This window comes from Mustela nivalis (assembly GCF_964662115.1).
Source record: "Mustela nivalis genome assembly, chromosome: 11".
In the NCBI taxonomy this organism is placed as follows: Eukaryota; Metazoa; Chordata; class Mammalia; order Carnivora; family Mustelidae; genus Mustela; species Mustela nivalis.
Genome location: NC_139030.1, coordinates 31,809,402 through 31,825,568, shown reverse-complemented (window position 1 = coordinate 31,825,568; position 16,167 = coordinate 31,809,402). Strand labels below are relative to the sequence as shown.

General features: G+C 35.2%; 1 long non-coding RNA gene across 1 annotated transcript in view; it reads left to right on the top strand.

Moving 5' to 3' along the window:
• The window catches only part of LOC309844296, a 91,417-nt gene extending 75,495 nt beyond the window's left edge, over nt 1–15,922 (top strand). The window contains exons 2-3 of the long non-coding RNA XR_014300590.1: nt 1,682–1,769; nt 15,542–15,922. This is a non-coding gene — a long non-coding RNA (uncharacterized lncRNA). The remainder of the gene's footprint in view (nt 1–1,681; nt 1,770–15,541) is intronic.
• Nucleotides 15,923–16,167: the final 245 nt, after the last annotated feature.

The following is a 16,167-nucleotide window of genomic DNA, read 5'->3' as shown; positions in this document are numbered from 1 at the left end:
CCTCCCCCCAGTCCCACATGCATTCTGGTTGACTTATTTTTTAAAAGTTCATATTCAGTGAGTTTTACACTTAGTGGTTTGTATATCTCTGAAAAATGTATACAGTCATGTAACTACCACTGTTCCCTCAACATTTCTTATGTAGACAACTCCTCTCCTTAACCCCCAATTTAGCAACTATGTTTGCCTTCTCCAAAGCTTCAGGTAAATGGAATTATGTACTATGTAGCTTTTTGGGTTTGACCTCTTTAATTTACCAAGATGTATTTTCTGATTCATGCATGTCATGTGAGTTCATAGTTTGCTATTTTTATTACTGAGTAATATTCCACTGTACGGGTATTCCATACATTGTTTATTCACCAGTTGAAAGAGAGAGGGGTTTCCCCCCCAGTTTTTTGGTGCTTATGAGTAAAGTTCCTGTAAGTATTTGCATACAGCTTTTTCTGTTAACATAGTTTTTATTTCTTCATGGTAGATAACTAGGAGTGGGATAGTTGCATATTAAGTTCATAAGAAATTGGCATAGTATTACCAAATTGACTCTAGCATTTTGAATTCCCACTAACAACTTATGAGAGTTCCAGTTGCTCCACATTCTTCTCAGCACACACTACGACAAGTTTTTGTTTTTTCTTTTTTTAGACATTGTAATAAGTGTGTAGTATTACTACATTGCAGTATTAATTTGTATTTCCCTATTTACTAATTTTGAACATCTTTGCAGCTATCTTACTGAAGGGTGTGTCTTTTGCTCATCTTTTAAATCAGATTGTCCATTTTTTCATTAAGTTTTGAGGGCTTTTATATATTCTGTATACAAGTCCTTTTCAGAATTCTGATATATGCTCCCAGTCTATGTCTTGTCACTTGTTTTCTTTTTTTTTTTTTAAAGAATTATTTATTTATTTGACAGAGAGAGATCACAAGTAGGCAGAGAGGCAGGCAGAGAGAGAGGAGGAAGCAGGCTCCCCGCTGAGCAGAGAGCCCAATGTGGGACTCGATCCCAGGACCCTGGGATCATGACCCGAGCCGAAGGCAGTGGCTTGACCCACTGAGCCACCCAGGCGCCCCTGTCACTTGTTTTCTTAAAAGACTCTTTCATGTAGAAAAATTAATTATAAAGAAGTCCAATTTATTTCTTTTGCAGAATTTTGAAGTTATATATAAAACTTCTTTACCTAACCTAATGTCATACAGATTTTCTCTGGCAATTGTTGATTATTCTTGTTTCTTAATGGAGATAGAGAAGATGCCCAGAATTTCTTGCCTTCTCACACAGCTGCTTTTTTCCTACAAAACATACTCCTTAGGGCTTGGTTCAATCTTTTCTGTGAGTATACCCCAAGAGGTTCATGGAGAGAGAGCCTCTAACAACACATAGACAATTTCTGTGGTCTCTATTGGTTCCACACTATTCTGCAGGCCAACACTTACCTTTACCAGTTTTTCAAATATTCTAGCTTAATTTTTATTACTGTACCTGGTTCCTAGCTACCTCAGATGAGTGAATGCTTGCTCTCCTCTCTCCTGGCAGGGGCCATCTCTCCTTAGGTATTTGAGACTATTCATTGGAATTCAACTCTCTGATGGGCTCAAAAAAAAGTAATAAATTTGAAGTTAATCTGGTTCTTTTTTATAACAAGTGTGGGTGTGATCTCCTTTTACTTCTGTATCTCAGGTGGAAGCTGGAATTTAAGAAACCAGAATACTTGATTGCCTATACATTAAAGAAACTAGCCAAGAAGAATTTTAAAAAGAGCAATAAGGTAAGAGTTTCCTTCAAACATTTAAAGTTACCTTATTATGTTTTAAATAATATTTTATTATGTTATATAGCTATCTTAAATGAAACAGTGTGAATTGGGTAGAGAAATAAGCATGATCTATCAATGGAACAGAATTGATTTTTCAGAAATGGACTACAAATACGATAACTTAATATATGATAAAGAAGATAATTCAAATCACCAGAGACACATATTGTTTACTAAAAGATTTAGGGACAATTGGCTATCCATTAGAATAATAAATTACATTTTCTATATTACAACATTCACAATATATTCCAAATATACTATACTTAAGATCAAATATAAGGGAAATTAACAGTAAAGGTATTATCTGTATAAAATTATAGGAGAATGTTTTTGTAATTTTGACATAAAAACAGTTTTTAAAAAATTAATTTGTTTTAAAATTTCTTTTCAGCGTAACAGTGTTCATTGTTTTTGCACCACACCTAGTGCTCCATGCAATATGTGCCCTCCTTAATACCCACCACCTGGCTCCCCCAACCTCCCAGCCCCCGCCCCTTCAAAACCCTCAGGTTGTATTTCAGAGTCCATAGTCTCTCATGGTTCACCTCCCCTTCCAATTTCCCTCAACTCCCTTCTCCTCTCTAACTCCCCTTGTCCTCCGTGTTATTTGTTATGCTCCACAAATAAGTGAAACCATATGATAATTGACTTTCTCTATTGACTGATTTCACTCAGCATAATCTCTTCCAGTCCCGTCCATGTTGCTACAAAAGTTGGGTATTCATCGTTTCTGATGGAGGCATAATACTCCATAGTGTATATGGACCACATCTTCCTTATCCATTCGTCCATTACCCCAAAGATATAGATGTAGTGAAAAGAAGGGCCATCTGTACCCCAATGTTTATAGCAGCAATAGCCACGGTCACCAAACTGTGGAAAGAACCAAGAAACAGTGTTTCTAAGGATGACACAAAACCCAGACACTACAAAGAAAAAGACTAAAAATTCTCACCATCTAATAATATTTTAGAAATGTCTGTATAACATGAAACACTATAAATGAAGTTTTACAAACAGGTACAAGACAGGAGAAAACGTTTTATTCTTTTAGCTTTTTCTATAGGACTCCACAAGTTAATAAAATTACCCATTAGCCAAATAAAATAATTGGCAAAAGATATAAATTGACAATTCACAGAATTGAAATGGGCCAATAAACAAAGAATAAGATACTGAACTTTCTGACAATCAGAAGGAAAAAATGAAAATGATGAGATGGCAGTTTTCTCAAAAGAATGACAATTTTTAAAGAAGCATATGAACAATTCTTGTTGATGATAGTGAAAGGACCTGGAACTTTTATATTCTATTGATGAGGAAGTATGTTTAAAATGCCTTTTAGGGAGCTTCTGGGTGGCTCAGGGGGTTAAGCATCTGCTTTCAGCTCAGGTCATGATCCCAGGGTCCTGGGATGGAGCCCCACATCAGGACAGAATCCTGCATCAGGATTGAGCCCTACAAAATTAGGCTCCCTGCTCCTCAGGGAGCCTTCTCCCCCTCACTCGTCAGCTTGTTCTCTACCTGCCCACTACCACTTTTTCTCTCTATCAAATAAATAAAATCTTCTAAAAAAATAAAATAGAATGCCTTTTAGGTGTTAACTCAACAGTTTCTTTCAGACTTTCACATAAACATATTTTTTTAAAGCCTGGATTCCTTTCATCACAAGGAACAAGTCCTATTTAAACTTGCTTATGCAATTCAAACAAATTATTGACTATTTCAACTAAAAATTTCAGTTGAAAGGAATTTAGCAAAGGAACAATAGCTTTAAGTGAAGCTCAATCAGGAAGCACCCATTTCCTACTGATCTTCAGCTTTCCCATCTGTCCTGGAGTTACCTCCCACTGTGATCCTGAGATGGTATTATAAGCTAAATTATATCCTCAAAATTTATATGTGGAAGTTCTAACCCTAAGTATCTCAGAATGTGACTGTATTTGGAGATACGATCTTCAGAGAATTAGTTAACATGAGGTCTTCAGAGTGGACCCTAATCCAGTATGACTGGTATCCTTACAAGAAGTGAAAATTTGGACACAACACAACACACACAGAATGAAGACAACATAAAGACTCAGGAATAATTAGGCTATAAACACAGAAGAAAGGCCTGGGGCAGATTCTTCCTTCACAGTCTTTATATGGAACCGAATTTGCTGACACCTTGCTCTTGGACTTCTAGCCTTCAGACTGGTGAGAAAATAAACTTCTGGTGTTCAAGCCACCCACTTTGTGGCACTTTTTAATGGCAGCCCTAGCAAAACTAATACAAATGGCATCAACATCTCCCAGGTCTACATCATTCCTATATGTGTACAGTAAGAAAGAATAAGTATCTCAGAATTCCTATCAAAATCCTTGAGTTTCATTTTGATTAGAACAGTTCTAAGATATGTGCCATTCTCTATGTCCATCGTTGTGATCTGAGTTCTTAAATAAGCTCACTGCCTTAGGCTACCTCCTAAGCTCCACTTCTTTTGCACTTCTGATGCCCGACCACCCAAAAAGATTGAATGGAATATGAGGGCTATTGCAAATGGAGGACAAGGAATGGATGCCAGGCAAATGTCTTCTCTGTTTTTCATCCTGCAACTTCTCTTCTCACTAACAAGAGGAAATAATGACATATATGTTTAAAAGGCTTGTATGAACTTTTTTATTAGGACATTCTTTCTTACAGTGAAAAAGTAGGATCAACTTCAATGCCACTCAGAAGAATGGCTTATCTGTGATGAAACCGCAGAATGGATTAGCATGTCTTCTATGCAAATGTTAAAAAAAAGAAATGAATTGTATTTACATGGTTTTAAATGGAAAGATCTCTATGACCAAAATGGAAAATGTAAGCTGTACACAATAGTTATAGAATGATGATAGTTAGGAAAAAAACAAACCCATTATATTTTGGCATATACATACAGGCATATATATATATATATATTTTTAAAATGTCTAGGATACCTACCTAACTGGCAACAGTGGTCATGTCAGAGGAGGGGTCTGGGATTCGTAGGATTAACCCTGGGGACTTTTCTTTATTTGTGTGTGTGTGTGTGTGTGTTTATCATTTATGAGAATACATTCAAGTAACTAGTATTTGTAAAACTAAAAATAATAAAGTGCTTGGTATCATATCTGGAATACAGAGAGCACCTATTAAATATTAGCAGTTACTACTATCATTAAGATAGGTGAGAACTTCCCAAATCAGATTCCTGTTGACAGGTATACATTGGACAAGGGAAAACTGTTTGACGAGAGGGCCAGGCAACCACATGACCTGTACATAATGTATAGGTGTGTGGATATAAATGCACAATACAAAAGCACTTCATCATGCTGGTAACTGTGATTACCATTGGGGATAAATAAAGTAGGGAGGAGATGAAGGCAGATTTAGTTTTTATCCTTTTATATTTTTTAACTTTCATAAACATACATCATTTTACTATTATTTGAAGTAATCAAAATTATATAATCCCTTATAGCTTCCTTATAATCTTTATCTTCATTTATTTAAAAACTAATCCTAACAAAGAAGAGCAATTTGCAAGAGCATTTATTGAGTCCTGTTTGTGTTCCTATATTCTGGGCAATTGAATGAGAATGAGAATTGTTTGTCAAACGGGCACCAGCTGGGATTCTCTGGCTGACTCCCAGGCGCAACTGTGAAGAAACGGATATTGGGTGCTCTCCCACCTCGTCAGGAGCAGCGTTTCTCCTGTCTGCTCTTGGCACCCCCTACCATCCTGTGCCCTGCTAAGGTGCTAACTGACAACTGACAGATTTTACGAAGAACTTACTCTTCTCGGTAATAGTACTTGCATTTTTAAAAGTTGACTTAAAAGACTAAAACAAAGCCACTCAAACTTCTGAGATTGAGGCATAAAGTTCCTTTACAATAGCCAGTTCATACTACAAGTCTCTTAACTTTAAATCAAATAAACAAATGCTCTCTTGACCACTGAGTTCCCATTAGTTACCACCCACTGGTGATCAATTTTTATGCAAAATTTACAATAAAACAGTTTCTCTTTTTCTTTACTGACCTCCCAGTCAGTACAACTCCAAAGTAATCTGGTTTTTATCTTCTCTCCTGAAACTCCTCTCATTAGGATTGCTATCAAGATCTAATTGCCATTGTGAGGGACTTTTTTTTTTTTTCCTTCAATTTAATTCAGTACTCTCTAGGAGAGTGGTGTTAGCATTTGTCTTAGTTTTTAATTTGTCTGTTTATCTGTCTCCTCACCTTAATGGTGAGCTTCTTAATGTGTGAATCTCTGATCCATTAGTCTTTGTATCATTATTGTCTTTATAATACTTAGCCCTGGTAATGCTGAAAATAGAAGTACTATTTGATACCTGCTGGAAGACTGGGTGATTTGGGAGTCCTAGTGCTGATCACATGAGAGGAATGAATTAAATAAGTGCAAAAACTTGACAGGTGGTGGGAATGTTAGACTGGGGAGATAATTTGAGCTGGTACATTCTCCTAGCAGCTCTTCCACAATGCTACTTATCCACTCTCCAGGTGGTCTCTGATTAAACAAATTAGGAAGATGTGAAGGTATAGCTTTGTGCAAAAAGCACAATTCCTGAGATTTGGTTGAAATAGAGGAGTTGCATTTCCTTCATAACATTGGGTACAATCTAGGAAGAGTGTTTATTCCAAGATTACAGCAAGAATATAACCTCAGTGTCCAAGTTTTTCATACATTATTCTTAGGTCTATCTGCCAACCACACAGGCCAGATCTCTTCCATACTGTAAATACACTTAAATATTAAAACAATGGAACTGAAGATGGCTTTAAGTAACTTTTATCACCTTTCCAAGCAAGACTTGGGCTGTGCAAAAGAGATAGGTACAGGATTTTTAGCTGTGAATGTGAGTTTTCAAAATGCTATACATAAAAAATACCACTTCTGAACATTATCCCACCCCTCATACATCTCCTGTACTTATTGACTCGTGTTCCTATTGTTTTAGTCTCTGAATGGTGCAGATCACATTTTGGACAGTGCTAGGAAGGGGTAATGAGTGGTGGAGTGCAGGGAGGACTTCATTAATTCTGCATACAGGTGGTAACTATGCTGAGAAGCACTGACTGGCTTTCTCCAAACACTTCTAAATTTAGAATAGCTACAAGTTTAGCCTGCTCTGTAACAGAAATAAAACCATTGTAATAGAAATGTGTCATAAGATCAATGTCTTCTACTTCTAAAAGAAACATCTTTGCTGTGCCACTGTTTGTTTTGGCTTTGGAAGCTGAGTCCTTTATCAAACAGTAGGAGACTATTATCCTGTGGTAATGTATTTTGATTCTATTGTTGCTATCTGAAAACTGGCTTTCTCTGGGCCCATCTTTCTGGTATGTTTGTTTAATGACATGTTTAAAAATCTTTGTAAGAGCTGTATTAAAATGACAGATATTTTATATTGCCAACATAAACCACAATCTTCAAGGCTGATGATAAACTCCATCCGGGTCTCAGCTACTATATGCTTTAAAGCTCTTAGCTGCGTTTCAAATGCTGGCATAGTTGTCAATCATTCTGTATCATGCTTAGAGTTTGTGTGAGGAAGCCATTTGTCAAATTGCAGCCTTCTAGACTCAAAGAACATTTACCAAATGCTTTCAGATAAAATACCGCCTTATTCTGTAAAATACTGGGAAATGTCTAAGGAGAAGAAATACCTGAGGAAAACAAAAATTACAGGGGAGAGAAGTAACAACACATTTCTCCATTCTCTGTTAAACTTTGTTTTTGATGTTTTTTTTTGTTTGTTTGTTTATTATTCTAGATAGATAAACAGCTACCACATTGGTGGACTCTCTCCAGAGTTTCCTCATATTCTATCATCTTTTCCCCTCCTTTTGGTAGACCCTACTTCTCCTCTATAGCCAGAAGGTCCAGAATGGCCGAGATGGTAAAAGGAAAGTGAATATTCCTTTCCCCTCCCAAACACTATAACCAGTCCCCTACTCTAGATTGCTCGTAGCTGGTCCCATCAGTCTCATAATATTTTCATAAATCTTCTTTATACTTACCCTTCTAATCCTGTTATTTTAGTTGAATATGCAGAAGACTCAGGCTGATCTTCCTTGTGAAGTGCCAACTCAAATGTTTATTATTATCACCTTTAACCTACGAGATCCAAGTACATGGTTGCCAACCAGAGGATAGCACATATGCACTAAGCAGTGTGTGAAAACTGAATAATACATCTCACAATACATATTATGCATGTTTATATATCATGATATAAAATTATTATTATTTTTAAGTATATGGTTGCAGTAGGTAAAGCAATATGTGACAAGTTAATAGCTTCTAAGTTCAGAGATGGGAATTGCAAGTCATCTCAGAGAAGAGTTCTCTCATGTACTTCAGTGAATCTTCCTAGTTAAGCAGTTGTAAAATAAGAAAGTTCTATTGTTCTGGAAGAATCTCTTAGAAGCATTTTTGGCATCTGACTCTTGGTTTTCAGAGTTGTCTTTTTGAGAGAAGGATGACCAGAAGTCACCATTTGGCTGGTAAGGTAGCCAGGTAAGGATGAATCTAAGATCCCAACTCTTATCCTTGAGATTAGAAATTAAGGAAACCTATCTGGGTGGACAAAGGTGACCAGTCTTTGTTTAGGCTGCTATCACAGATCCTATAGATTAGGTGGTTTATAAACAATATAAATTTAGTTTTCTCAGTTATGAAGGTTGAGAAATCTAAGATCAAGTCCCAACACATTAGGTGTTGGGAAGAAAGCACTTACTGGTTCATAGATTGCTTTCTTTTCATTGTATCCTCATACAACTTAAGGGATTGAAGGTGCTCCCTGGGGATCTTTTATAAGGAAAATAATCTTTTATTTTTTAATTATTTTTAACTTAAAATATAATTGACAAACAATGTTACATTAGTCCCAGGTATACAAAAGAGTGATTGAACTATCCATATGTTATGCTGTGCTCACCACAAGTATAGCTTCTGTCACCATACAACACTATTTATTACAATACCATTGACTATATTCTCCATGCTGTACCTTTCATTCCCACGACTTATTCATTCCTTAACTGGAAGTGTCTACCACTCTCTTTCATCACTTTCTTCCTATCCTCCCCAACACTCTCCCCCTAGCAACAACCAGTTCTCTGTATTTATTTATTTCTGCTTTCTCTTTCTTTTCGTTTTTAGATTCCACATATAAGTGAAATCATGGTATTTGTCTTCTCTGACCTATTTTTTTGAGTATAGTTGATACATAATGTTATATCAGTTTCAGATACACAATGAAGTGATTCCACAACTTTATACATTAAGCTATGTTCAACACAAATAATTTCACTTACACAATACACTCTAGGTCCATCCATGTTGTCCAAATGGAAGATGTCTTTCCTTTTTATAACCAAATAATATTTCATTGTATATATATTCCATATCTTCTTTATCCATTTATCTATCAGTGGACACAAGTTGCTTCTATATTTTGGCTTTTGTGAGTAATGCTGCAGTAGACATAGGGGTGCATGTATCTTTTTCAATGAGTTTTTGTTTTGAGTAATATTCATCAGTGGACTACTAATCATATGGTATATCTATTTTTAATTTTTACTCCGTACTGTTTACCACAGTAATTGCACCAATTTACATTCCCATCAGTAGGGCACAAGGGTTCCTTTTTCTCCACATCATTATCAGCACTTATTTCTTCTCTTTTTGATACTCATCATTCTGACAGGTATGAGGTGAATCTCACTGGGGTTCTGATTTCCCTAGTTATTAGTGATGTTCAACATATTTTCATATGTATGTTTTTGGCCATCTGTATGTTGTGGGAAAACTGTCTATTCCAGTCCTCTACCCATTTTTGGAACAGATCTTTTTGTTTGTTTGTTTGTTTGTTTGACTTGTATAAGTTCTTTGTGTATTTTGGATATTAACCCTTATTAGATATAACATTTGTAAATATCTTTTCCTATTCAGTAGGTTGCCTTTTTGATTTATTATTTACTTTGCTGTGCAGAAGATTTTTAATTTGGTGTAATCTCTATAGTTTAATTTTGCTTCTGTTTCTCTTGCCTGAGGTGACACGTCTAGAAAATGTTTCTACAGCCAATGCCAAAGAAATTACTGCTTGTTTTCTTCTAGGGATTTTATGGTTTCAGATATCCCATTTAGATCTTTAATTTTGCATTTGTTTTTGTGTGTGGCATAAGAAAATAGTCCAGTTTCATTCTTTTGCATGTAGCCATCTAGTTTCCCAACATCACTTGTTGAAAAGACTGCCTTTCCCCCCGTGTATATTATTACCTCCTTTCTCATGGATTTGTTGACCATGTAAGTGTGGTTTTATTTCTGGGCTCTCTATTCTGTTATATGATATATGCATCTATGTTTGTGCCACTATCTTGCAGTGTTGATTATTATAGCTTTGTAGTATATCTTGAAATCTGGGATTGTGATACCTTAAGCTTTGATCCTCTTCTTCAAGATTGCTTTTTCTATTCATGATCTTTTGTAGTTCCATACAAATTTTAGAATTATTCTAGTTCTGTGAAAAATACTACTGGTATTTTGATAGGGATTACATGGAATTCCTAGATTGTTTTGGGTAAAACAAGCATTTATCAATATTAATTCTTCCTATTCATGAGAAAGGTATGTTTTTATTTGTGTCATCTTCAATTTTTTTCACCAGCGTCTTATAGTATTCAGAGTACAGATCTTTCACCCCCTTGGTTAAATTTATCCTGGGTAAAGGGAATTGTCCTAATATCTATTTCTGCTATTTGTTATTTTTCTAGAGAAATTCAACAGATTTCTGTATATTAATTTATTATACTGTAACTTTACTGAATTTACTTATTATTTCTAATAGTATTTTGGTAGACTCTTTAGGGTTTCAGTTCTAGTATTAAGTCATCTGAAAATAGTGAAAATTCTACTTTTCCCCTCCCAGTTTGGATGCCTTTCTTTTTCTTGTCTGATTGCTAGGGCCAGGACTTCCAGTACTATGTTGAATAAAAGTGGCAAGAGTATATATCTTTGTCTTCTTTAAGATCTTCTGATAAAAGCTTTCAGTTTCTCACCTTTGAGTGTGATGTTAGCTGTGGGTTTATCACATATGGCCTTTATTATGTTGAGATATGTTTCCTCTAAGCCCACATTGTTGGGAGTTTTCCTCGTGAGCAGTTGCTGAATTTCATCACATGCTTTTTCTGCATCTACTGAAATATGATTTTCATCAATTTTGTTAATGTGGTGTGTCATGTTGGTTGATTTATGAATAGTGAGCCATCCTGTTACCTAGGATAAATCCCACTTGATTGTGCTAAACTATCCTTAAAATGTATTGTTACGTTCAGTTTGCTAATATTTTTTGAGGATTTTTGCATCTTTGTTTTTCAGGCATATTGGCCTATAATTTTCTTTTTTTGTGGTGTCTGTGTGTGGTTTTAGTATCAGGGTAATTATGACTTCATAGGATGTGTTTTGAAGCTTTTTTTCATCATCTATTTTAGAATATTTTGAAGAGAAGAGGTATTAAGTCTTCTATAGTTTTTGGTAAAATTCACCTGTGAAAATATTTGTGGACTTTTGTTTGCTGGGTTTTTTGATTACCAATTTTATTTTATTTCTACTTACAAATCTTTTCATGTTCCTTTTTCCTTCAAATTCCATTTTGGAAGATTGTATGTTTCCATATATTTATTTATTTCATCTAAAATTTCCAAATTTGGCATCTAATTTCTGAGAGTAGTCTCTTATAGTCCTTTTTATTCCCATGAATTCCAGTGGTGTCAGCTGTTGCTTCTCTTATTTCATTTTGCGATTTTATTTGGGTCTTCTCTCTTTCTTGATTAGTCACACTAAAGCACTAAAGCTTTATCAATACTATTTACATTTTCAAAGAACCAGGCTCTTGGTTTCCTTTTTTTTTTCTTTTTTTTTTTTTGGTTTGGTTTTCAGTCTCCATTTATTTTTGGTCTGTTCTTTATTATTTCCTCCTTTCTACTAACTTTTTTTTTTCTTTTTTAGTTCTTTTAGTTGTAAGCTTACATTGTTTGAGATTTTTGTTTCTTTGTTTCTTGAAATATGTCTGTATTGTCATATGTTTCCCTCTTAGAACTGTTTTAGCTTCATCCGAGAGACTGGGCCATTGTGTTTTAATCTTCACATTCTCCTGTGTATTTTTTTTTTTTATTTCCTTATTGTCCTATTAGTTATTTAAACTCCATATGTCTGTGTTTTTTCCAGTTTTTTCTTGTGATTAATTCCTAGTTTCATACCGTTATGGTTGGAAAAAATGCTTGATTTGATTTCAATTTTCTTAAATTTATTGAGATTGGTTTTGTGGCTTAGCAAGTCATCTGTCCTGGAGAATGTCTCATGTGCTCTTAAAAAGAATGTGTATTCTACAATTATTAGATGGAATGTTCTGTATGTATCTATTAAGTCCATCTGGTCTAACGTGTCCTTCAAAGCCACTGTTTCCTTATTGATTTTCTGCCTTGATGATCTTTCCATTGATGTCAGTAAGGTGTTAAAGTCCTCTATTATTGGGGTGCCTGGGTGGCTCAGAGGGTTAAAGGCCTCTGCCTTTGGCTCAGGTCATGATCCCAGGGTCCTGGGATCAAGCCCCATATCGGGCTTTCTGCTCTGTGGGGAGCCTGCTTCCTCCTCTCTTTCTGTCTGCCTCTCTGCCTACTACTTGTGATCTCTGTCTGTCAAATAAATAAATAAAATCTTAAAAAAAAAAAAAGTCCCCTGTTATTGTATTACTCCTAATTTCTTCCTTCATGTCAGTTAATAGTTGCTTTATATATTTAGGTGCTCCAGTGTTGGGTACAGAGATACTTATAATTGTAATACCCCCTTATTGATTTGATCCCTTTATCATTATTAATGCCTTACTTTGTGTCTTGTCATAGTCTTTAAGTCTTTAAGTCTTTAAGTATTGGTACTCTGGTTTTTTTGTTTGTTTGTTTTCATTTGCATGGAATATATTTTTCCATCCTTTCAGTTTTTATGTAGCTTTAGGTCTGGAGTGTCTTTAAGCAGCACATTCATGGGTCTTGGGTCTTTTATCCATTCTGTCACCCTAAATCTTTTGATTGGAGCATTTGGTCCATTTATATTTACTTATTGATATGTATGTACTTATTGCCATTTTGTTAATTGTTCTCTGGTTGATTTATTTTTTAATTTCTCCTTTGTTCTTTTTTTTTTCTTACTCTCTTTCCATGTGATTGACAACTTTCTTTGGTGTCACACTTGGCTTTCTATTTATTTTTTGTGTATCTAGTATAGTTTTGGTTTGCAGTTACCTTCAGGTGCATATATGACATTCTAGGTATACAGCATTCTATATTAAGTTGATGGTCATTTAAGTCTGAACACATGCTAAAGGTACTTTATTTTTACTACCTTCTCCACATTTTACGTATGTGTTGTCATATTTTACATATTTTCTAAGTCTTCTCATATAATATTTTAGATATAATTGCTTTTACTTTTTACTATATAATTGCTTTACTTTTGTTAGCCTGGGGAATTCTACCTCCCCTTTAATTCTGAGTGATAGATAAAATTACCTGATAGAGTAATCTTGGCTGTAGATTTTTTTTCCTTTCAGCACTTTATTTTTTTTAAGATTTTATTTATTTATTTGACAGAGAAAGAGATCACAAGTAGATAGAGAGGCAGGCAGAGAGAAAGGGGGAAGCAGGCTCCTGGCTGAGCAGAGAGCCCAATGTGGGGCTCTATCCCAGGACCCTGAGACCATGACCTGAGCTAAAGGCAGAGTCTTAACCCACTGAGCCACCCAGGTGCCCCAGAACTAATCATTCTTAATGAGAGCACTCATGAATTAATGGCCTCCCAAGACCACACCTTCAAATACTATCATTTGGGGATTAGGTTTCAACATCGGCACTTTGGAGGAGATTAATATTCAGTATCTAGCAGAATCCAAAGCTAGTTTATGATAAAGGATACCAAAAGCCCTAGAGGGGTTCTCACTCTGAGGGAAATAGCTGGCAACTTAATCTTAATACAGATCTAGGTATTTTTATGAGATTAGAGCTAGCAGAACATGTTTCTGAATGAGGATGTACCTGCAGGTACTGAACCCTTTGAGGCAAGAAACAGGCCATCACTGTACAATACATTAGAGTTCCTTGTAGAGTGCCATTGTTCAATAGCAGCCATTAAATAGCAATATGGCAGTAAACCTGAACTGACAGGATTTTACAGTTCTCTACCTGGTGTTTAGGAAAATAAATTGTCTTCTTTTTTCCAAGTGAGCCCCACCATTATTTATTAGGTTTCAGGAGAGTTTTCAAATAGAAACCTAGAGTAATTTGATGGTTAATAGAAAAAATAAGAGTTGACTATACATAAATGGGTAATTCTACTTGTATATGGATACTCAATATTCAAATGTATTACTGAATATATAATGTTTTGACATTTTTTATTTTATTAATTGGCAGATGCCATGTGGGAGTTTGGGAAATTAATATAAACAAAGGGATTTCTATTCTTCCCCAAAATTACTGAACTAAGAAGAAAATTATCTTAGATATTCTATAAGATTTCCTCCTTGTTCTTACTCCTCAAAAGTCTTCAACATAAAAAAATGGCTTTCCTTCATTAATGTCTAAATGCATTTCATACTCAGGGAATAGAGAAATCATATTTGAAAAAATCAGTGGGAATTTGCTAGTCTTTAAAGCCCTTGGAGGAACTGGGAGGTGACAGATAGCCAGGTATATTTGCTAGGGTTGCTTAAACAACAAAAACTTATTTTCTCCCCATTCTGGAGGACAAGATTTAAACCAAAGTGTTCACAGTTTTGTTTAAGATCTCTCTCCCTGGCTTGCAGATGGCCATCTTCTCACTGTATCCTCATATGGTCATTCCTTAGTCCATTTAGAGCCTAATCTCTATTTGTAAGGACATCAATCATATTGGAAAAAGACTTATATATGTGAACTTGGTGATGGACCACCATTTTGCACACTACATGATGGCTTCAGGAAGATCCAGAGGCTCCTAGCTTTTTATCCTCTGTATTTGATGCTGTGTTCTTAGTATCTAATAGCCCTCAAATCTCTAAAATTCATGATCTTACAGTTATGGGACAGGGTGGTTCAGCTCCTGTTGAATAGTTGAGGAAGAAGGGAAGGAAGGAGGTATGTGGGAGTCACTAATGTATGAAGTTGGTTCAGCCATCCCAAGATCATAGTGAAAATCAGTTCAACACAGGAACATTTTGTTATGTTAGTTTCTTTTATATTATCAGTTCTCTAATTCAGATATGTAACTGATTAAAATGGGTTTTATGGGGAGGCAGTTTCCCGTAATAATGTGGCATATTTGCTGACAACAAGAAGTAAACATTAATTATAAACTATTCACACAGGGAGTCTGATTGTACACAATTTTTGTTTTCCCTCAGGGCCTATCATAGTGTTTCTTAAATATGTTTTGATTGATTACTTTCTGGTTCACCTAGTTTTACAAAATACCTCAGGCTTCCTCAGCTGTGTGTAAATGTTTCTTATGGATGGTCAAATTTTACAAACTACAGGAATGACTCCATTTTATTTTGTTCTTTAATTCTGATGGCCATGATTGATCAACTAGATTGAATTGACTTATTAGACTCATGAATTTATGCAAAAAATTACTTTTTTTCCTTAACAGAAACAGCTGGTGTCAATGATGCGGATGGCTGAAGTTTTATTTGGAAAACAGCAGTTGGTACAAAAACTCTTCTGCTGCTTATAGTTAAAATATCCCATAAAGACACATGCCATGGAAATGATGGCAAGACTGAAATTTTCCAATATGGTACTTAAACTCTAGCTTGGACTGGAACTCTGCAGGAGGGAGGAACACTGCAAGAGTCATTCTTCTTGGATTGGACCTGGCAAGTCGGGATTTTTTTCTCAGTTAAATGTACCCATGATTTATCCATTTGTATGTGGACCTTCTTATTTTTAAATGAATAATATCACTATATTTCATTTTAAATGAAAAATTGAAGAAAATGGAAAATTAAAATTGGAAAATTAAACATTAAAATGGGCTAGTTTTTTAAAGATAATTTTAGTTGTAGCTAAAAACATTTTCTTCCTGAGTTTTGTGGGAAATTTCATCCTTATAAGAGACTGAGAAATTCCCTGGCTAGAATAAGAACTTAAGGCATAGTGCCTCCTGGATCCTTTATGGATCTCTTCAAGGAAGAGGAGAATAATGGTGGTGCAGTAGCTACAATTGTTATGTACTTTCAACCTGTAGGTGTTTTACAAACTTTACTATTTTTATGA